Raw genomic sequence first — 24,313 nt, forward strand, 5'->3', positions numbered from 1 at the left:
CCCAGGCAGCTGAAAGGAGCACCAACAAAAGCACCCAGCGAGGAACCCCAGCACCCCGTGCGCAGTGGTGCGTGCCTGGCCTTGGCCACATGCCTGTCCTCTCCCTCACCACCACGATCACATCCCACTCCTGTGCCACACTCCCTCATGCTGCCCACAGAATGTAAAGGCCACGTGGGCCATGGCCCGGCTGTGCGGCTGTCTGCAGGCAGGAAAGACTGTTCAGACTCCAGCAGGATCCCACTGAGAAACGTCACCAGAATGTTGCAGGAAAGGCCAAAGCAAGCATTGACCTAAAAACAAATTCCTGTCCCCAGCAGGCCTCAGTGTGGAGTTAATGGTTAACCCAGCATTGGACATTGGTTGGGAAGGGAGAGCAGCCTCTTCCCCAGGTCACAGCTGGAGGAAGGTGATGCACTGCAGCACAGCTGGTGTGCAGTACTGGTTTTCAGGCCACAGCTCCTCCAGGCTGTTTCTGCAGAGCTCAGGGGAGAAGGCTGAGTGTGGCCTGCGAGCAGCACACCAGCCTGGAGAGGGGCAGCTCTGCCAGTGGGACCAGTCTCACAGCCCCCTTCGTGGGAATGGGTGAAAAATGGAGAGCTACCCTCACAGGCTGGTGTGCAGAGGGGTGAGGCTGAGGGGCCACTCTTCCCTTTCCTCCTTCTTCTACATCCCAAATATTCCTGCAGCATCAGCTACCACCTGGATTGAATAGGACCCCTGCCTCTCATACGCTCAGTGCCCTGGGGAAGCCCCACCCTGGAGGCCAGTAAAGGCTCACACTCAGTGAGCTTGAGGGTACAGAGAGGTGACCTTGCTCTGAAGACAACTGGCTTCTGCAGACAGAAGAAACAATCACCCCAGGAAATGACCTAGGGTGGTCCAATGCAGTATCCACCAGGAAGGAAGAGGGTTATGGGCACAGATCCCTGGGAAGGGACCCGGTATTGCTGGTGAGCCACCCATCTTGTTGCTCTACCAAATCATGCTCCTAAAGTTGGTTTCTAAAGAGTCTGGAACATGGCTAGTAACAGGCCTTTGTGTCTGCACAGGATAATGCTGGGTGGAGAGCTCAGTGTGAGCCATGAGTCAGGATTTGGACCCTCTGGCTACATTGTCACAGCTCATAAAGAACAGGAGAGGGATGTTGAGACTGAGTTACTGATCTCCTCTGTGGATGTCAGAAGCCCAGATGAGAACCTGATTTAGGAGGAAACACACAAATCTCCAAATGAAGCAGAAAATTGAGCTCAGTAATTAATTGCATGAATGAATTAGCAGTGGTGTCCCTTGGGGTCTGATGATGTTTAATGTCTTTATTAACAACAAAGATGATGGGATGGAACACGATCTCAGCAGGTTCATGGATAATACTAGACTGAGAGGTGAGGGGAGAAGCATGGCTGATACACTGGAAGGCAGGGCTGCTATTCAGAGGGACTTTGACAGGCTGGAGAAAGGGGTGGACAACAGCCTCAGCAAAAAGAAGTCCGAGTCTTGCTCCTGTGGCACTAGGACAGACTAGGGATGATGGCCAGAAAGCAGCTTCACAGAAAAGGATCTGGAGAGTCCTGGAGAATGAAAAGTTGAACAGAGGTCAGCAGCGCTTCCTTCTGTCCAAGAAGGCCAATCATACACTGGCCTGTTTCAGTAAATGTGCAGCCAGCAGCTCAAAGGAGGCAATCCTTTCTCTCTAGATTGTCTCTTGTGAGGTCACATCTAGAGTGCAGTGTCCAGTTTGGGACTGCCTGGTACAAGAAAGACACAGATGTACTGGGCTGAGTCCAGCACAGGCCACCAAAATGGCCATGGGCTGGAGCAGTGGACATACAAGGGGACACTGAACTGAAATTACTCAGCCTGAAGAAGAGAAGGCAAAGACCTTTTGCTGCCTGCAGCTACTGAACGGGAAGGTGTAGAGAAGACAGTCAGGCTAGTCTCTGAGGCACACAGTAAAAGAAGCAAAAGATACAAGCTGCAAGAAGAAAAATTACAAGTAGATATTATGACTTTTTTCTTTCCTCCCGCTACCATGAGAGTGGTCAAACACTGGCACATGGTCCCAGAGGAGCTGTGGGACCTCCATCCATTCAAGTACTCAGAGCAATAACAGGGGCAGCTGGAACTTCCCAGTACCTCCCCAGCTGACATGATTTGCCTCAGGAGATGAAAGAAGCTCAATGTAATTAGCTTAGTAAGGAGAAGAAAGAGATGTAAAGCAACATCTTCTACAAACAAGTATGATGAGAGAAAATACCCACGAAAAGTCTTCTAGCAGAAAGCCCTTTAAATTCCTGGCATATCCAGAACTAACCCCAGTGCTTAGAAACAGAAGCTAAACAAATTAGTATTACAAATAAAGTGCACGTTTATAAGAATAAGGGGAATCAGCCAATATAAAATACCATCTTAGATGTAGTTGCTGCTTTTAGCTGGTCATGCTTTGAGTGAGGACTGGAACCAGAGACCTCCAGGGGTGTTTCCAACCTAAATTCCTCTGGATGTTCATGACTGTTCTTCTCCAGTCTGTCACTGATACCAAAATATCAGAATGAATGGTGAAGGATTCAAACACTGGCACTATTATTAATGCTAATTAATATTGTTGGGGGATATTTAAACAGGACTTGTTAAATAAATCTGATAAGGCAATAATTTGCTTAGCTTGTAAAGGTACTGAACAATCTGACATGGATGTATAGACTTTAGATTTCTCTCTCTCTCTCTCTTTTTGGAAAGCAAGCAGTTCTTATCCTAGGTCTATTTCACATTTTTAGCAAAAAACAGGAAGAAAAGAAGATGATAATTTTTCACAAATAGCAAAAAAACTGTGGCAATGGCAAATATAATAAGGACGGCTCAGTTAAACAGAGATATCTGAGTCAATGATAAAGTGATCAAAGATTCTGAAGGGCTGTATCCTGGAAACACTAAAAAGGCTTAGATGGTCACACCAGAAATCTAATCTACAGAAGCAAATAAGATGTACTGATGTACTGCTGCAGCTCAGAGGCAGACCCTCTTGACTATATCAGAAGGAAATACCGAATAGAAGTATGACAGTAGAAATGACATTATTTTGTATGCAGTACTGGACTGCGTATTTACACATCCCAGTCTGACACATCTCACCTTGCTTAAGCAGTGACACAGAGCAAGAGACACCTACAAATCACTCTTGAGTCTTCTAGATTCAAAAAGATGCTCAAGTGTCTTCATCTGGCCTTCCCAAGGAGACAGGACTTTCCACGTGAGGAGATGAATCACCCTTTGAGGTATTGTACTCTGCTCACTGATGATGAAGGGAACCCAGAACCTAGACATGGGCTCAGGCACAGATAACGAGACAGCAGTCGTCTCCCCTGGGAATGATGCCCCTCTCTCTCCAGGGGCCATGCATCAAAAACACAACCTTAAACTTTGGGAAAAGCTCAGGAAAGTTTTAGGAAAGCTCAGAAGAGTAGTCATGAGTGCTTTTTAACCCTTTAAAACTCTAAGAAATCACTGATTTCAACTGAACAACAAGGGCAATCCTGCATTAAGCGAAGAGCCACAATAACAGCTGTTTGGATTTGAGTTTTTGAAAAAATGCCCTTCTGATGAGACATGTAGGAAGCCTGGGGAATCTCAAACTTTCTGTTATTCAAAGCAAATATCAAGGCAAAATGTGTGGCTAGTAAATACCTACAGAGAAAAAAGATTTTCTCTGATCTCAAAGGTTCATTATTATAGCACATTAAGCCAAAACCCAATTTTCACAAGAGAAACATGGCACACAATTTAACAGATTCAAGGTAGTAACTTGCTAATGAACACTGCAGTGAATTAACCAGGATTCATTATTTAAACAACTCATTCTGATTCTACTTTTCCCCATGGATTTGTCATTGGGCGTTCTGATCTTCCTCAGTAAGTGCATGTATCTCCTAACTTTATTTACATTTAGCATTATCAATTGCATCCTCCCTCTGTTTAGTACAGATTGTCTTTCAAGGCTCTTCTGACTGCATGGTTTTGGCCATGGCATCCTGTTAAACAGCTGTGAGAATTCAGTATTCAGGACATTTATTAGAATACTTTCATAACTGTCAATTATCCTTCACATTCTTAAATTTATTTTTTTCTGCACACTCAGTTTTGCTCACTATTATACACAGTTTTATGAAAACATTTCTTTAGCAGCATCACTGGGTATAACCTTCCACTGGGACTACATTATCTTGTCAGTTCACAGCTGTGCATGGAGGCAAATAACCTCCAGCCAGAAACATTTGTGCTAGCTGAAACACTATGAATTGGGAGATAACCATCTTTTATTCCAGGAACAGCAATTAAATGACTACTACTTGAGACCTACATAGATAATCTGCCAGCAGTCCTTGAGACCGTGATACTGTTCCTCTCCAGATGCACAGGAGCATCCTACCCTACATATCGTGTTCATTGCTCTGATTTGGTTGTTGGTAAGAATCCCACAAGCACCCACTGTTCTGGGTCTCAGGATGTCCCCAACACACCCGTGTGGGAATAACTGTTGGCACCCGTTCCTACTGTGCTCTCTGCTATGCCAAGATGAAAATGTTGCCAGCTGCCACGCATGTCTGTCAAGTGCTAGAAGACTCTGCTATCTCTCATGAGCACATTTTACACTTAATCTTTGGGGTTTTTATCCTTTTGCTGGTGCTTTTAAACTGATAATGCAACATCTCTCACTGTGGTTTGGGGAGCCCAGGCATCCAGTGACGGCACTGCTGGTCTTCCACAGTACCCATAATCAAAAGGGTAATGTCACATAATATATTAAGTTTCAGCCTTACCCATTCCTAAAGATAAATGAGAATTATTAATGCCTTGGCCTACATGCACTTTTTATTAATTTCTTCATTTGCTCTTGAAGCCATAGGGGTTTCCAGTAGACCCTGAAGAGCAGGACTCATCACAGGCAACAGAAAATCAAACACAGCTATAATCATAGAATGGTTTGGGTTGGAAGGGACCTTAAAGATCATCTAGTTCCAACCCCCCTGCCATGGGCAGGGACACCTTCCACTAGACCAGGTTGCCCAAAGTGCCGTCCAACCTGGCCTTGAACCCTTCCAGGGAGGGGGCAGCCACATCTTCTCTGGGCACCCTGGGCCAGCGCCTCACCACCTGCACAGTGAATAATTTCTTCCTTATATCTAATCTAAATCCATCCTCTTTTACTTTAAAACCATTACCCCTCATCCTGTCCCCACACCCCCTGATAAAGAGACCCTCCCCACCTTTCCTGCCCCCCTTTAGGCACTGGGAGGCCGCTCGAAGGGCTCCCCGGAGCCTTCTCTTCTCCAGGCTGAACCCCCCCAACTCTCTCAGCCCGGCCTCCCAGGGGAGCTGCTCCAGCCCCCCCAGCATCTTCGTGGCCTCCTCTGGCCCCGCTCGAGCAGCTCCGTGTCCTTCTGCTGTTGGGGGCCCCCCCAAGCTGGACCCAGCACTGCAGGGGGGTCTCCCCAGAGTGGAGCAGGGGGGGAAAATCCCCTCCCTCACCTTGCTGCCCCCCCTGCTCTGGCTGCAGCCCAGGACATGGTTGGCTTTCTAGGCTGTGAGCACATACTGCTGGCTCATAGTCAGTTTTCTATCCACTAATACCCCCAAGTGCTCCTCCACAGGGCTGCTCTCTGTCCACTCATCATCCAGCCTGGATTTATGCTTGGGATTGCCCTGACCCATGAGCAGGACCTTGCGCTTGGCCTTGTTGAATTTCATGAGGTTCACAGAGGCCCACCTCTCCAGGTCCCTCAAGATGGAACCCCTTTCCTCCAGCCTGTCACTGCACCACACAGCTCAGTGTCATCAGTGAACTTGCTGAGGTAAACTTGATCCCACTGTCCATGTTGCCAAAGATGTTAAACAGGGCCCATCCCAACACCAAACCCTGAGAAACACCACTCATCACTGCTCTCCACTTGGACATCGAGCTGTTGACTGCAACTCTTTGAGTATGACCATTCAGCCAATTCTTTATCCACTGAGCGGACCATCCATCAAACCTATGTCTCTCCAATTTAGAAGCAAGGATGTTGTGCGGGATGGTGTCAAACGCTTTGCACAAGTCCAGGTAGATAACATCAGTTGCTCTTCCATCGTCTACCAACACTGTAACCCTGTTGTAGAAAGCCACCAAATTTGTCAGGCGTGATGTTGGCTGTCACCAATCACCTCCTTATTTTCCATGTGCTCTAGCATAGTTTCCAGGAGGATCTGCTCCATGATCTTTCACAAAAATCAAATATAAGAATAGCAATTTGCCCCATTGTAGTTGGAGTCCTTGGGGTCCTCCACACTGTCAAATCCACACAGGCTAAGAGTTTCCCATTCCTCAGCTGACAGGTGGTCTACTTTCAGGGGAGGAGCAGAGTGGGGCTATTGTCCATGCTCTTGTGGATGCAGTGCACATCTGGTACTACTCCCTCCACCTCCCCAAATGCTGGGGTGAGCTTAGATCCTCCCTGTTCTGTTTTCTGCTAAATTACTACTCAGAATACCCGTGGGAACTGTATTTTTGCACTGAGCACAATGCTAGGAGTGTTTTCACACACCTGGGGAAAGGGAGCCTTAGGCTACACTGGTCCCCAGACTATGTATTCAAATTGCATTAGGAGGCTGACAGTCACTTCAAGCATAAGAACAGCTCTGGAGACATACAACAGCAAAACCTGGGGTAGTAAGGGCGTTCCTCTTAGCAGTCCCAGATGGCCAAGCAGGTCAGGAGGGAGTTGATTAGACTATGCTCTGGTTCTAGTGCATACTTTTCCACCTGAAGCATAGGTTAGGTGTGTTTGTTGGATTCTGTCCTGTGTGCACATACATCTGCAGTTTTAATTAAAGGGTTTCTGGTGTTGCATACATATGCAAGGGAGTGTGATCATGTCGTGTTCAAACGTGGTAATGCTGCTGACAATTCATGCTTGTATCACAGCTCAACATGGCAAGAGCATCAGCAGGATTTTTCTTCCCTGCCCCAGGGTGGAATAGGCTGGGAGGAGTCCAACATGTCTTTCTTCATTTGTAAAGCAAAATTTCTCTGCCATTTCTACAGAAAAACGATATGGGTGTCACAAATTGCAGCAGATGAGGATACTATGCCAGAGCCTTCAGTCAGTTAAAGAGAGAAGGAAGGAAAATTTTTCTTAATTTGATTTCGCCTGTTATGAGCTCCTTCCAGCACCTGGTTCTTGATCTCACACGATAGCATATAGTTGTGGGAAAAGGAGAAAAATACACTACAAAAAAAAATTATATAAAACAAGACATTCAGAGTAAATAAGAGCCAGGATCTCTCATCAACCCTGCATGCCACCTGCAGGCACCTAACAACCTCCTGGAGCAGCTGAAGAGAGGCAGATGACATGTTTGCTTACACAGGGTGTGGAAAGGGGCACCCTGGCCCCACTGAACACAAAGGCAAAATGCCAAGTGACTTTTAGGGATATCTGTATTTTGAGGGATGAACTGTCTCAGAAACATCTGCATCTAGTGGGAGAGGAAATTCTCAAAGTCAGAACAAGCTAAACAATCTGGAAGTGGTTTGAATATTGACTAATACAATGCTAGACTAGAGACATGAAATAATGAGACAGCAGCCAAAAATAACCACAGCAACCACAACGTTCAAGGAGACTAGAACAAAGACACCAAATAGCATCTACATCAAGTGTGGGAGACTGCAGCAGGCTCTGCAGATGCATGAAAGGATCTGGCACATCACCAAGACACACTGACCCTACGCCAGCACTCCAATCATCCACCAAACTCCTCAATACTGCTCTGCTCCCAGCGTTATAAAAGGAATTTCTCTACATGGAGCTGGCAGGGCCAATGTGAAAGGAGCAGAGCATGAAGCCACCTCCAGTTGCTCACAGCAGATGCTCGGAGCAACACTGGCATTTGAGCAGACACAGTCACTGTTGTTTTACTGTGCACAGCAGAGATTTTGGTTTTCTCTACAAAGTTGCTACCACTCTCCTCTGGCTCCCCTTCAAAATCACTGCTTGCCTCGCAGTGGAAATATTTCCAAGTAAAGACTCACTGAGACCAGGTCCCAGCATTCAGTGACTTAGGTGCAGCATCCTCCTTCCAGCAATACACAGTGGTGTTAACCTGCACAAGCGCTAAACAGAGCCCTGCAGGTGGTGTAATCCTTGCCCTAGGAATCCCATGGCAAGGAGATGTTACCCATACTCTGAAGCTCTTGATCAGAAATGGATTGATACGTTCAAAGCCCCTCAGCATACTGCTCCTATCTGCCAGGTTATCAAAAAATGCCTTGTACATGCAGCAGACAAGTTACCTATTTTGACAAGTTCTACATTTGCTTTGTATCTGAATTCAGCAACATATTTTTCTGTATTGTAGGCAAGCAGAAGAGTTGGTGGGGCAGCTGGGGACCTCATCACATATACCTCAAGAATTAACTTCCTGCCTTCTTCATGCTGCTTCAAGAAAAATACCCCATCCTGCACTGGGATCAAAGCTGAGGGAGATGTTTTCCTTCTCTGACTCATGTCCCATGCTGCTAGTTGCACTGCCCTCAGAAAGAGATTTTACCGTCACATTTGATTTCACATACATTATGCAGGCATATCTCCAGCAAGTCACAAATTTGGCAGCATCCTGCAGGTAGCATGGGAAAAGCAGCCGCAGCTCAGTGGTGCCTTTGTAATATTTATTGGACTTGGAGGTCTTCCACCTCCTTCACCCCTCCGTCCCTCCCTTCCGCCTCTGTCAGGCTCAGCATGGCAAGGGCTTCAGGGAACATAGCTGCCACCATCACTTCACCGTCATAACACATACTAGCATCAAGGTGCCACCTGGAGCTGAACAACCCATGGGCTGGCTGAAAGCCACAGGATCCAAAGTTTAGGAGAGCCTCAGACCAACTGAAGTTTCCCAACTGTCCTGCCACAAGCCCAGCATTTTGTCTGTTGCTGTTGTCTACTCCGTACCCAGTTGTCATTGGTTTTTATCTGTAATTCTTCAGCATTGCCCCTTTCGAGGAAAGGGGCCTTAGACTCAGGGATACTGTAGTATTTATGAAGACACTGGTTCAACGTTAATATCAGTACAAAAAACAGAGTATTAATGGAGGAATGTAAACCAGGAGGGAAACTATTGCTCAGTCTCAAGTGCTCTGGGTTTCTGGCTTGTCTATTTCAGAAAGGCTGGGTGTAAGAAGACTGCCCAGGATCCCAAACAGAGACAGCTGATGGGGTGAGGAGGTACTAATACTAATAAAAATCAGGAGAGGAGTAAAGGAAGCTTGTGTTTGCTTCCATCCATAAAATACAAACTGATGTGTATCACCTGGAACAACTGCAGGGAGGTTCAGAGCAAGCAGCGAAACAATGGAAATCACTACTTGCTGGGTATTATGGATGCCAAAAGTTTATACAGATCCAGAAAATTACTAGAAAAATTTGTGGAAGAAAATGTCAAAGACTATTGAATGCAAATAACACAAAGTCCTATGACTCAGGAAGTCCCTGGAAGTGGACAGGGGTAGAAAAACCATGCTGTATATTAGCTATTCTCATGCTCCTCCCCAACATGTGCTTTTGGCCACTGGTGCAGCTAGGATGCCAAGGATGGGCACCTTGGTCTGACCTACAGCGCCCTCTCCTCTGTTCCCTTTCTTCTCTCCTGCATCACTTCAGTCTACCTCTCTCCACTTCTCATACTTCCATTTTCCCCAGATTTTTAGCATAAGGTAAAAGCTCTCCTCAGACCTGTCTTCCACATTGTTACTTTAACAAGCTTGCCTCTTGCACTTGCTCTTCTGACCTCTTCATCTGATCACCACAAATCTTACCCTCCAAGCATAGCTCTATTCCTTCCACCTTCTGTCATGCTTGTGCTGAAGGCTGGGACGAGGTGTATCAACTCCAGTTCCTGGTGATGTTTTCACTCCCTCTTCCCATTCTGTTGCTTTCTGCTTGTCCCTGCCTGGGCTCACTCTGTTCAGCTTGCTGCTTCTGCTTGTATGTGGTGTTACACTGGGGAACCTCTTGCTGCAGGATGTTGTGCAGGATGTTCATAAAGCAGCAACTAGACAAATTCATGGAAGAAAAATCCCTCAACGTCATACATGGGCACCTAGCTCAGCAAGTCTCTGAGCCAAAACTTGGAGGCTGGGAGAATCCTCTGGCCTGTACTGTTGCATGCTTCCCCTGTCCCTATTCTTCTTCCTGGGAGTCCATTTCTAGCCATTGCTGGAGATGAGATACAGGGTAGGTAAATCTCTGCTCTCATCCAGTAGACCTCTTATCACCTTGGGCTCTTGTATTGCCCTGTCCCAAACACCTAGCCAAGTCAGACAGGACTAACTGCACATCTGACAAGTGCCACACTACAAATGGGCTAAGCAGCCAAAATCATCAACCCACACAATTTATAGTCCAGCAACATCCAGAGAGGTGGCAAAGGCATCCCTGGTACAATACACCTAATAAAATCAGCTTCAAGCACTCATAACCACCTCTGAATCATTTTGCTCATTAGGCATAGGCAGCTTTAACATTCACATTCACCCAAGTGTTATACCTGAGAGCCACCTGGGCATTGATATATCCCTGTTGGCATGAAAATTAGAGGGTATTGTATGTTTCTTTGCACCCTGTCTCACGTAGGGTATACCACCACTCTGTTAGGAGTGTGGTGGAGGACATCAGAGTGAGGTCCGCTGCAGGAACAGTCCTTTGAGTGCAGTGAGCTTTCCTGGCCAAAGAGCCTGGCTCAGCCATTCAGATACTTCCACACAGAAGATACAAACCCTGCAGAAAATGGGGATTGTTCCAAAAGTCCTCCCGAAAAAATGAGCTCATGGATCCAGTAGTACAGAAAACTGGTTATTCTTGCGACTTTCCTTCTGAAAGAAATCAATCAATGAAATTTGTAACTGCTAAAATGAAGGCTTTTTAGCTCCCTTACGCCCTGTCACAAGAACAGTTTGGGTAGTTGCTATAGCTACTAACTGCCCTGAACTACTGCAGTTACTGAACCATCTGTTTTCTGCCTTGGACAGGAATGAAGGGACATGCAGGCAACCAGCCTGTGTGTGGGTGCCTGCCCAGCCTTGGCATAGAAATGCAATTCAGCAAACCCCCAGCAGAGCTCAAAAGCTAGGACAGAGCAGAGCTTTAGAAAAAGGAAGTGTACAGGCCCAGAAGAAGCTACACTTCACACCTGAACCAGAGTCTGGAGGTCAAGACAGCAATGTGGCTGCAGGTTAAAGCCATGTGGGGAGACTAAGCACAAAACAACCACCTAACATCTCCCACTGTGCTGTTCAACTGTGCAATTAGAGAACAACAGGATACACCTCTCGACCCTACCCATGCAGTGCCAGCTATCCCGTGTTCAACATGACATCCTAGCTTTCTAATGCATGCCCCGATTGTTTTTCTCTAGAACCACCCTGTCTGCTGTCCTCACAGTTTGCAGTGTATTTCAGAAGGAAGAAGCAGCTCTGCTAATCCTCCTGAAGTGCAGGGTGACAGGCTGCCTGCTGCTTCCAGAGAGCAACTCCAAAAGCCACAGTGGCATGTTTCATTCACCCAAAAAAGGCTCTAGGGCATCACACTGAACCCTAACCCATGGCTATTTGGCTTCCCCAGCAGCTCTGATTGGTCTTTTGATGCACTGCTGCACAGCTAGTCCCATGGTCTATTTTCAACATTGTTTTGGACATCTCATCGAAATTAAGCAACATTTGAAAAATCAGTTGCCACAACAATGGTTCTCTGGCCCTCCAGAAGGAAGCTGACACTTTCCAGCTTGTTTGAGCTCGTCTACCCAACGAGGTATCCTTGATAGTATTTGTTGAAGGATTACACCAGGTCCTCTTTTTTCTGCTGCCCATTTCTCACAAGGTTTACAAGTTGTCTTTCCTGAGGTCCCTGGTCTGATGAACACACAAGTTTCTTTGCTTGTGTTGCAACTTGGATTCCTACACTTTGCTCTACTTCAACCATTTAAACAAGTACCAGGTCTGTTGCTGCCTGCTCAGGGATGTCCCAAACTGTCCTAACACTGCAGCTGCTGGAGCAGTGAGTACTGGCTGAGTTGGATCTGATGCCTGCTCACTCCCAGCTGCATATTCCCCCCTACTATGTGCACACACACACTCCTATCCCAAGCATTCATGCAGGACTTCTCTGGGCTAAAACTAACCTCACTAAGGTAAGAAATAGTGGACAGAAAAATGTTTGTTCCAGTACAAAGGAGTAAAAAGTATAACAAGGGTGAAAGTGAACAACACAGGAGCAAAGAAGGAAGAGGCAGAAAGAGGCATCATTTCTCCACCAGTGAGACTTCTGACTGTGCACAGCTGAATTTCTTAAGCAAAACAGTGACAGAGCTCTTACTAGCTTCCACCTACATAAGCACTCCAGCAGAAATGAGTTCATCTCAGGCTTCCTGGATCTGTGCTTCCACTTTGCACTCATACCTTCCTGGACAAGCTAGTGCCCCCATGTGACACTGGCAATGCAGGACCTGCCCTCACTGCCACCCTACATCAACGCATTCTTCTATCGGGATAGTAAAAACAGCTGAAGACACTTTGAGCTCAGGGGCACAGAGGCAAAAGCTAACTCTGAAGATCTACAGGAGGACCTTCCAAGTCTCATCAGGGAAATGACAGATGACATTCAGTGTAGATTAAGTTACAGACATTAAAAAAAACATCCTAACTTTACATGTGAAATAACAAGCTTTCGGGTTATTGCAACCATTCAGGAAAATACCAGCTCATTGTTCCATGATGGTCAAAAATCAAGTCTAGTATTATGAGTTCCTAGGAAATAAGTACAGCACACACAAAAAAGAAAATATTGATTTGCCACTGCATCAACCCGCAGTGTGCCAGCATCTCCAAAGCTGTATGAAGTTCTCGTCCAATCTCAGCCTCTGCTGCCAGCTAGAAAAGATACGCAACAAAGATGGTTGTAAGTATGATTTCTGCAGAGGAAATCACTGACAAGTGAGAACTATTTAACCTGGAAAATGAAATTACTCAGGAGGAATATGACAGATCTATAACATTATTAATAGTTTGGAGAAGAGGGATATGATCAAATGTTTATTGTCTCTGTAGTCACAACAAACAGGGAGAGATGCTGCTCCTCATGACATGTAGATACCCTGCTGGACTCTGCCAGAAGACACTGTGGATGCTAAAAGTGTCCTTGGGTTTGGGGCAAACAGATAAAGTAACACCAGAGATGTCTGTTGAGGGTTAGTAAACCCACAGAAGCTGCATACAGCTCTGTAAATGCCTGTGCCACAAGGGACCAGAGGCTGGAAGAGCACACAGGAACTATTAACCATGATTTCCCTGTTTCTACTCTCTTCCCTAAGGCCCTGTTCTTGGCCACTGTAAAAATACTGGGTTAGATACACTTGTGGTCTGATCCAGGACAAACATAATGTCCATGGGTAGGAAAGCCAAGCCCAATTGACCATCAAAAAAGAAGGAAAAGACCTAATCTGCTACATTTGCATCATGAGCTAGGTGAAACAAGGATTATGGCAGAGTTGGAAACCATGGATATTGGTTCTTCATTGACAGGTCTCTGCCCTCTCTGGCAGGCCAGGCAAAGCAGCAGCTATGCTTTCCTTTATGACTTTGACCAGATGTAAAAACCTTGGATCTCACATTACACAACATCACAGCTGAACATTAAGGGTAAAGAATGGGTTCATCCCATATGTCCACCTTCAGCAAACTCCTGGAGGCAGGCAGAGCTATAAGGTGGAGCCAAAGCAAACCCAGCATCCAGGTCAGCTGCTAAATCCTCTGATTTTGAAGCTGACACACAAGGTGTCACAGGTGACCTGCTCCTGTCCTTGGTGTTTTAAATCCCAAAAGGACTATGCACAGCTAAACAACTTGAATACACAGTCTGGGGTTGGACATGGGTAGCTCCGTGCTCACTTCTGTGTTATTCAACATCTGCTGTTTCAGAAAGGTTTTGACTCCACGCTTTCCTGGAGGTGGAGGCCCTGCAAGGAGGCAGCATCACATAATTTCACAGAGGGAATGTTCTGGTTTTGTGTCACAACCCAAGACAGAGCTGTCAACAGATTATTTAACAACCTAATTTGCATATATTTTTTTAAAGCAGGTAGTTTTGTGCAAGCCTCAATGAACAAGACTCTGCTCATCATCAAGAGCAACATACAATCCTGCTAAGTAGCCTAAACTCTGATAAAGGAGACTGATCCCAGGTTAGCGAGGCTCTTATCTCTAAAACCAAGCTGAAGGTAGAGTCTGAAGTATGAAGAACATAAGTTTATGAAAATGGAGAAAGAATTGGGACATTCAAATTCATAGCTGTGCTGGAAACTACTTTAACCCTTGTTAAACTGGGTAAGAGTTACACTGAATAGATAAAAAAGCAGTAGATGTAAGGTATCTTGACTTTATTAAGGCTTCTGAATCTGTCTCCCATAAGCAGAGTAGGGAAACACATGTCTAGATTAAACAACAGCGAGTCAGAAAGCCCAGGACTCTCTGAAACTGTCCCCTGATTCACTGTGAAAATGAGAAGGCTTTTCAATAATAAAAGAAAAAGATAATAAGGCCTCCTATAGGCAGTCAGACAAAGGTCTGTGTAGCCCAAAATCTGTCTCTGAACAGCACCAGCAATGGTTGTTAGGGGAAGAATATAGTAAATATGACAAATAGCAATCTTTCATGTTTTCCTAGCCCAACCTCTCCATTGGGTCTGTTAAGCAGTCTCATTAGCAGCACAGGTAATGGAGTGGAAAGGAGACTGAGATAACAGAGATGCTACCAAACTGAGAGCAGTGGTAAAACCAGAAGAGAGAATAATCCTAACACACAAGAAAAATACTTCAGAACTCAAACCAAAACTCACTCCAGGCCAAGTCCTGCACCACAGGCAAGTGAATCACCTAAACAGAGAATGGGTGGACTCACAGCAGAAAGCAAATTACAGACATAAGAGTGACCTTCCACCCACCTACAAGGCCATCTTCAGTGAAAAAGGCAAGTCATACTCTGGATGCATTAAGAGAAGAGCTGTACGCACAGCAGGTGAAGTAATTTTCTGTTTTTCTTAGGACTTTGGGGCCTGAGACACGACTCTGTCATCAGGGCTCAGCTACAGGGTCACACTCTGGAATACGTGGCCACACAAAGGGATCACCAAGGCATCACTGTGTTATCCAGGAATTGCTCAGAGACAGCAGGCAGCTCCGTGCTGCACTGAAGATGTAACCACAGTGCTGCATGGGGCTCAGAGACACAGATCTGCCCACAAGCCCGTGTCACTCCTTGCTGGCTCACTCCCAAGTCCCGCTCATGGCCCACCTGTATGCAGGGCTCAGCCACCCGCAGCAGGGAGCACAACCTCAGCCCCGAGTGCCCAGATCAGCTGCAGTGCCACACCATTGCAGGTAGCCAAGCAAGCACTGAAAACCAAAAGTGAGCTGGGCAGCCCTTTGGCGTCCCTTCTAGCTCTCCTGCACTGGGAAATCCAACTGCCTGACCTCAAGGTCCTACCCAGCCCTACCTTTATACAGTCTGAGGAAAGAACCTGGTTTAGCTCTCTGCGTGAACAGTGCATCTCCTTGGACCATACCTGTGTCCCTAAAATTTTTCCTTCTAAATCTGTGCATTTGATATAAGAGTCCAGGCACTCTCCACAAATAAAAAAAAAAAAAATAAAAAATTAAGTGGGCAGCACCGTCAGATCACTGTTTACCTGTTTGCTGCCTAAGGCTGGGTGGATAAATGGCCCCTTGGAGACTGCACTGTCATCCTGCTGACCAAAGAGAACACATAAGGGTACACCTATATCAGTATGTAAGCCTTGCTTAGGTTCGTTCTCTGCCACAAGGCCAACTAGTATGGAGCGACACATCCTGCCCCACTAAACCTGCTTTGTCTCCTAACGGGACAGTCCTTGCTAAATCCTGAGTCATCCCCAGGAGATGTCAGGGAACATCCAGGCCAAGCCATGCCAAGAACTCTGCAAACACAAAGCAGCACTGATAACGGTGATCCACGACTCAGGATTGTCCTCTAGCACTCCTTAGTACCAGTAGGGAAAATCTTCTGGAAACATCACAGACCAATGGCCAACTTTTAACTACATTTCAGGAAAGGTGCCCTGTGCTCTCTGTACACCTTGACCTGCACTTCCTTCTACTCTGTGCACACATGAACTCATTCTGAGCAGGCCCAGTCAGCACCACAGACCCTCAGAGAGCCAGCCCAGCAGCACAAGGAAATAAAACATGACCTGAATTAGAAATTATCATTCAGATTTAAATAAATGCATACATTGTAATTTTTCATTAATCTTTACTAATAGCTTTTTAACTCAGTAACCCTCAGTAGACATCTAGGACTAATTATTCTGATAAAATTCAATATTCAAGCATAACCCCAGTGCTAAGAGCTCTCCTGTAGGTCCATTTTATAAACCACTAGTATTGCTATCCACCCACTGAACAGAACAGCCCTGCCACAAGAAAGAAACATCATAATCAAAATCCTCAAATTCAGTAAAAGTTTTACTCCAAATCTCTGGAAAATTGTTCTTGATGAGGGGATCCCTCTTAATGCTGATGTTTCCCTTGGCTCATCTGCAAGAAGCTTGCCCAGGCCTAGCCGACATCTGACACAGCTTCCCTAATGCAAATTCAATACTTGCCCTGCTTAGTGCAGATGCAAAAGATGAAATTGCTGGCATCATTTTAGGACACTACACTGGAATGTATGGACAGCAGTGCTTCTGCAGGAGTGTTCAGCAGCCTAGCCTGCCCTGCCCTGCGCTTGCAGCCAAAACAAAGGGGGCTGAATGAAGGTTGCAATTAGTAGCAATTCAGACTTGTGGACGACCCCGAGGAGGCCAGGGAAGATGAATCAGGTTACAGGTGCCACTGCTGTTGCTCCCGGAGTAAACCAGGGTTTAGACTTGGAACTGCAGACTTCTAGTGGCAGGGCTGTGTCTTTACAGAAGCCTGCAGTGCACTGTGTGCATGCACGCTGGCAGTGGCAGGATTCAGCTGACAGGCATGCGGGAGCCCAGTGGAACCAGAAATGCTGTGGGACTCTGCAGCTTTTGGACAACAAAAATGGGAGAGACTAGCAGCACCCCCCTGCTCAGCTAGCTGAGGAACATCAGGGGTTAACGCCACTGGCACGAAATGCCTCAGCCCGCCTGCACTCCCCTGCCCCAGCAAGCATGGCTGGGAGCTCAAAGCAAGCTTTTGGGATAGGGAGGAGACTGGGTCCTATCTGCTCCTTTTGCAATCCCTGAAATCCACACTCTGCTCTAAAGCAAGGCCTTGGGTGCTGTTACTAAACCGGGGCTCCCTCTCCAGCTCGGGGCCTCTCCAGAGGTGCTGTGCGGGGAGCGGCCCGCCGAGCAGCGGGAGCCGGCAGGACAGGGCACGGAGCGGGGCCGTTAGTGCCCGACACCCCGCTCGCACTCGGGCATAGGCTGGCAGCAGCGCTGACACAGCCTGGGCACAGGCTGGCAGCAGCGCTGACACAGCCCGGGCACAGGCTGGCAGACAGCACTGACACAGCCTGGGCACAGGCTGGCAGCCAGCACTGACACAGCCTGGGCACAGGCTGGCAGCGGCGCTGACACAGCCTGGGCACAGGCTGGCAGCGGCGCTGACACAGCCTGGGCACAGGCTGGCAGACAGCACTGACACAGCCTGGGCACAGGCTGGCAGCGGCGCTGACACAGCCTGGGCACAGGCTGGCCCACAGCGCTGACACAGCCTGGGCACAGGCTGGCAGCCAGCACTGACACAGCCTGGGCACAGGCTGGCAGCCAGCACTGACACAGCCTGGGCACAGGCTGGCAGCGGCGCTGACACAGCCTGGGCACAGGCTGGCAGACAGCGCTGACACAGCCTGGGCACAGGCTGGCAGCGGCGTTGACACAGCCTGGGCACAGGCTGGCAGCCAGCACTGACACAGCCTGGGCACAGGCTGGCAGCGGCGCTGACACAGCCTGGGCACAGGCTGGCAGCGGCGCTGACACAGCCTGGGCACAGGCTGGCAGACAGCACTGACACAGCCTGGGTGATTTCTCCCCGAAATCATTTGAACTAGATGGACCTCGGGTACAGCGTTTCACAACGACTTGCGCTGGTAGGTGAGGGCTGGACGGCTAAGGCGCTGCGAATAATCTCCAAATGCCTCACAGCCTCAGCACAAACTCTTGGGAACCCTCTCCCCTGGCTGTACCACAAATATGAATTGTGATCTTCGACTCCCTTATAATGACAGACATTTTTTACCCTCCAAGCTTCCACCTTGCAACTTCAGAATGTATCTTTTTTTTTGTTCACTAGCAAGTGCAAAGTCAAATGAAAGGAGATATTCAGGAAATATGTGACTCTCTTAAATGTGATTTATTCTATGAAGACATCTGGGTGGACTGGAAGACTCTGACAGGAGTTTTTGTGTTCAATTTATTGCTGAAAATACCCCGAGGCAACAAAAAAGTAAATAAAATAACATCTGCAAACAGATCACAGCCTGGATCTTTTAAGGAACACGCTGTCTTTCTGAGAGCATAGTTGTAGCTGTGGGGACTTAAACACATTAACCTCAAAATTAATACTCCACAAACAATGGGGAGGCTCCAAGACAAGCTGCCAGGATGGTGTTATGACACTCTGAAGTTATGCCACTGAAAACAGCCCACTCAAAACACTTGATGAATTTATGGACAGAATATTTTCACCGGCAGGCTGGGTGTCTCAAAAGGAGAACGGGCATTTCACACACAAGGCGTACAGCATTGCACCAGAAGCTGGGCACACAGGCTAAGAAGTGAGCACATCGCACTGCGCTGGCAAGCAGAGACCAGACACATGCACTGCACTACAGACTCTGCTCTGGACCAAGAACTCTGAGGGAAGGCTTGATGCTCTCCATGACTTAGTGGTCCAAGGTCTGGGAACTGGCCAGGGGATTCAGCAGCCACTGTTGAGATTCTCCTTAATGCAGAGACAGCAGAGGGATACCTGGCCTCTGCTCCCTCTTCCCAGAAACAGGCCAGAGTTGCATAAAGTGACTCCTTTGACCAGGACAGGTGCTGGCACAGCAGTATAGCCATAACTTCCCAGGGAGATCATCCTGAGCATCCAGCTGCCTCCTTCAGTACACAGCTAAGTTGTTTGGGATCAGAAGTGTGGGACAGGATTTCCAGCAGGAAGGTGCTGAGCAGTACTTCTCCCACAGATAGGGCTGGATACATCACCAACTTCAAAGTTCATCCAGCTCCTACCAGCCTCTTGTCCATAGGGCATGAAAGTGTTAAAGGTACCAACCAATTCATGACTATCATGGGGAAAACTTTGCTCCAAATACTCAGTTTCATGCTGCTAGAAAAACAACAATCTTGAAATAGCCTATATTAACAAGAAAGAAGCAGTTCTATTGTGCACTCCATATTTGCTTTTAAGTCCACTGGAATCTCTAATGGACAACAGACAGCAAGTACTCTGGACAGAAGGCAGACAAATTCTATTGCTCCTGAAGAACACGTATTCGTGCAAGTATTACACAAGATGATAATGAGGAAATCTGCAGGCTTAATGCCAAGCATTAATTTATCTGAATTCCATCCTAAATGAGGATCAGAGACAAGAGTGCATGTGCTTTTCTTATAGCACACTGAAGAAGTAGAGAGTGAAAAATTGAACACAAGCCACAGATTGCAGCAAAGAGTCTCCCTCCAGCACTTTTCCAGGGCATGGCTGGCTAACCTCACTCCTTCACATTGTTATTTATGTGCCCTTTTTCCCCTTCTACTCCCTGGATGGAAGGAAGGACATTTCACAGGAAGGACTGGCTTGTACCAAGATGGGACCACACTGCTTCTCCCACCAAGCTGTTCCTTTCTACACAGGAGGGAAGAAGTGGGATATCCACATTTTCTGTCTCATCTTGGTTGCCAGTAAGGGGATGAAGTTAACCCCAAGTATCACAGAACCTAGTGCAGCTCCTGCTTCAAGCACAGTTAGTGTCAAAAGCTGGAGTAGGTTGCTCAAAAATGCAACAGGTTGTAAAAATCTCCAAGGTTCAGAGATGCCACAACCCCTGGGGCCCTGTTCCCGTGTCAGACCAATCTCACAGTGAAAATTATTTTCTTTTATGTCCAGTCAGAATTTACCATGCTGCAACTTCCTGCACCTGGGTCAGGGCAATCCCCAGCATCAATAGAGACTGAGGGATCAATGGATTAAAAGCAGCCTTGCAGAGGAGGACATGAGGGTACTGGTGGATGAAAAATTGGACATGAGCTGGCAATGTGTGCTTGCAGCACAAAAAGCCAACCACATTCTGGGCTGCATCAAAAGAAGTGTGGCCAGCAGGTTGAGGGAAGAGATTCTCCCCCTCTACTCCACTCAGGTGAGACCCACCCTGCAGTGCTGTGTCCAGCTCTGGGGCCCTCAGAAGGACTAGAGTGCATCCAAAGAAAGCCACTGATATGATCCATGGGATGGAACACCTCTCCTGTGAAGAAAGGCTGAGAGAGTTGGGGATGTTCAGCCTGGAGAAGAGAAGGCTCTGGGGAGACCTTGTTGTGACCTTTCAATAAATAAAGGGGGTTTATATTAAAGACCAAGAAAGACTTTTTATGATGACCTGTAGCAACAGGACAAGGGGCAATGGCTTCAAACCAATGGTTTGAAGTGATGAGACACTGGAACAGGTGGCCCAGAGAAGTTGTGGATGTCCCATCATTGGAAGTGTTCAAGGTCAGGTTGGACAGGGCTTTGAGCAACCTGGTCTAGTGAAAGATCCACCCAACTTTCATGACACTTCAGATACCACCTCACTAGTACTAAGCAGAAGAGAACAACCTTCTCCCTTGACCTGCCCTCTGTGCTGTTACTCACACAGCCCCACATGCTACCACTGCCATGCTGCTGATGCTTTGCTGACCCTGTCCAGCTTCTTGCCACCAGACCTGCTTTTGCAGAGATGTGCACTGTGTGCCTCACCAGCTCACTCACAGTACAGCTGGGCTCCGAGGCAAGGACTGAAGGACTGTGCTGAGCGCTCTCAGCCACATGCTCCATCAGCCACAGCAGTCACTGGAGTCACACAGGGCAGAGATCTCGAAAAAAAAGAAGGGAGGGGGAGGAAAAAAAAAATGGAGCCCTGATGTGCAAAGCATCTTAAAAGGTAGACAGCAGAGAAAAAAGTGAAGGGAGGTGACCTGTGGGTAAGAGCTTGGGAGCATGTCTCTGTTGTAAGACAGGGAAAGAAAGCTAGAGAATGGGGCTTGTCACTACTGCTGCTTGGAGGAGATGCAGAGAAGGTAACCCAGGCTTAAGGAGTGCCACACAGCAATCAGTGTCACGGGGCAATCAAGGCAGTCAACAGGGCACAATCATTTTTCTGCACTCAGCAGTTGCTGTTTTACTCTGCCTGTGCCTAAAGCATCCATAGCTATTTAACCCTCAGCTATCAGGAGCTTGTTTGCTGTCTATGCTCTGCAAAGACTAAGCACGGCAAGAACCCCCACATCTTCCAATCACCAAATGAAAATGGTCTCCCTGCCTCCACAGCAAGGTAGAGCATTGCTCCTGCATTCACCTTCAAACGCATGGTTTCATAGCTTTCCCAAAACACTGATAATACTCACTCTCCCCTTCACAGTATTTCTGTGACAGTTCATTTTAGATAAAAAGAAATGCCCTATTCCAAACTGTGCTTCTGGTTGCTACACTCTGCCCAATGCAAAACCCTACCTGAAGGCAACATCCAGAGAATAGAGAGCATATGCTGGCACCTTATAATACACTACAGGCAAATCTCACATAGGAACATCAACACCCACACGTTACACAGGATACCTTTATGCTAAAACATTAATCACACTCAACAACACTAAAACCAATCCCAAACATAGCTACACAGAATAGTATAAAAACAATGGAGTGAGAAGCTTCATTAGGATTTCTTGACTGCTCCAAGTTCAAATTCTCATCACAACGCAGTACTAAGAGTTACTACCACACAGGAATTACTGTTCTACAGTAAAAAACAGACATATTTCCAAATGATTCACATTACCTGAGAAATTAATGTTTTTGTAGCTCTGTTCCAGATCCTAGGTCAGGAATCTCCTTTCTATTCTGGTAAATTCCACTAAGATATCACATGTAACAACAAGTTCTTGAAGCAGTTTCATCAGATTTTCCCTTTAAGGTAACCTACTGCACTCCCACGTGAGGCACAGGCACCTCAAAGGCAGGAGCAGCTGACGTGCTGCAGTGGAATCAGATGATCAGTGAAAGCTTGAAGCTTCTGCAACCTCCTTTCAGCTTTGGAAACATACCCTGTGATTTTCAAACCAACTCAACAGGGAAGGCACAAGCCAGTGCTGTAGCTTAAAGCCTGGATAATGCATATAAAAGAAATTTATATAAAAGCAATTTTGAGAATGAAGATGAAAAGAAGTCTGACAGATTCTGCTGCAACACATAACAAGGGTGCAGCACTGCAGCAAAATCTGTCATTCCCAGCTGTGCGATGCCGTGCTGCATGCAGCACAGTGTGGCAGAGCTGATGACACCAGGAAGCAGAGCTACACTGCCAGGAGCCCACACTGCACAGCCTTGAGCTGTTTTACCTTTCTGCGAGCATCTGGATTGCATGCAAGAAAACAGAGGAAAACGTGGAAAGTAAACATTCAAGGTAAAGAGAAACATGCTTGAGTTAATTAAAGAGTTGCTTGATCTGCTGTTCATCATAATCAGTCACACAGAAAGGCATATTTTCAGTTTAGGATGAAGCTACCACTGTACACATCAATTAGAACACTGCAACAAATACACAAGCAGTACAGACACAGGTCTGACCATGTCACATAACAAGGTGCTCACTTTTGCTCCTCCTACACCTTCTCCTACCATGGCACTTGCACTTCCAATGCAGTGTGCTTGCTGTCACCCACTCCTGCACCCCTGGAGTAGATGTGAGCAGTTGATGGGATGACCTGCTCTGCGTTGCCCGTTGGCTCCCAGAGTGGGAGAGGTGCTGTCCTGCAGCAAAGGCAGTGTGCCACCAAAAAGCACATTTCTCAGCTGCCTGGCAGGACTGCTGTGCTGTGACGCAGGTCAAGCAGCCCTCTCACATCACCTGCCTACAGAAGCAGGATGCTTTTCTCTCCTACCGTGCAGACTGACACATGAGCCCCAACCTTCAGGAGTTTTGTAATATTAACCACCAGAGCAAATTCCTACCAGGGCTAAGAAAGCCTCAGTTCTCATCTCCTCCTGCTGCTCTGCTTTTTCAGAGGCATACAGTCTGTGCTCAAGGATGCATGTCTGGTCTTGGTCCCAACGTTGTTTGCAGGGTGTCCAAATTAAATCTTCTAAGCCAAACAATCACAAATCCAACCAAGGAACATGGGTTTTCATGGCAAAAAATTTTATTTATATTCACCAACACCCCCTCAACCATCAAGCTTGCAATTTGAAATTGCAAACCTCAAAAATGGCTAAATTAGGATCAAATTAACTCATTAAGTGAGGTTTGAAACTATGGCCTGGGCTCTACAGCAAGTCAAACTATGACTTAACATATGACTTAAAAAAACAATTAGCTAAGTAAATTCAGAACTGTAAATGTTTACATGCAGTACTGATTAAAATCATTAAAGCCTAAACTTTCCCTTTCATGACTGGAAGGGGCAAAACCACCACACATTTGTCCCAGACCAGGGCAGATAGCAAGGAAGCACCCACACTTGGCCATGCAAGTCCCTCCCCTGCTTTATCCTGGAGCACCCAGGAGACCACCTGTGAACAGTGGGATCTGCCCACAGAGCTGAGCCAGCCCACCCACACCTGCTGCCAAAGGGAGGATGAGGACTGGCACCCAGCATGGCTGGACAACTCGTTCCCCGAGAGCCTGGGCAGTGCAGGGGATGAGGTGGCTCAGGATGGCTGGTGTTACACTGCAAGGGGCCAAGGAGCGGAAATACAGAAGTTTCCAGCTCATACAGCGTATTTACACACATGAGACCATTGCATTTTGCTGGCTCAAGTTCAATACAGCTGATCAGAGCCCAGATGATACAGCTCAGAAGTTACTTTGAGAAGATGATATTTAAGGTTTGCCCAATGCAGTGAAGCTCTGACAAACAGGATCAAAATTGCTGGGACTTAATAAATACAGGAACTTTTCCACTTAAGTCCTCTAAATGTGGCATCTGTACTGCTGCCCAAACCTGGGCAGTGTTTTGTGTTAGCAGGAACT

General features: G+C 47.0%; 1 protein-coding gene across 3 annotated transcripts in view; it reads right to left on the minus strand.

Annotated features, from left to right (window-relative positions):
• The window catches only part of LUZP1 (leucine zipper protein 1), a 44,844-nt gene that overhangs the window by 16,079 nt on the left and 4,452 nt on the right, over positions 1 to 24,313 (minus strand). Inside the window, exon 1 of one of the 3 annotated variants that reach the window (XM_033004080.2) lies at positions 22,124 to 22,281. The exons of the other annotated variants lie outside the window; for them this stretch is intronic. The gene's annotated coding sequence lies outside the window, so the exon portion shown is untranslated. Of the gene's footprint in view, positions 1 to 22,123; positions 22,282 to 24,313 lie in introns of those variants that run through there. 3 annotated transcript variants of the gene reach the window in all.

The sequence above is a fragment of the Tyto alba genome, unplaced genomic scaffold (genome assembly GCF_018691265.1).
Source record: "Tyto alba isolate M040663 unplaced genomic scaffold, T.alba_DEE_v4.0 Super-Scaffold_20, whole genome shotgun sequence".
NCBI classification, from domain to species: domain Eukaryota; kingdom Metazoa; phylum Chordata; class Aves; order Strigiformes; family Tytonidae; genus Tyto; species Tyto alba.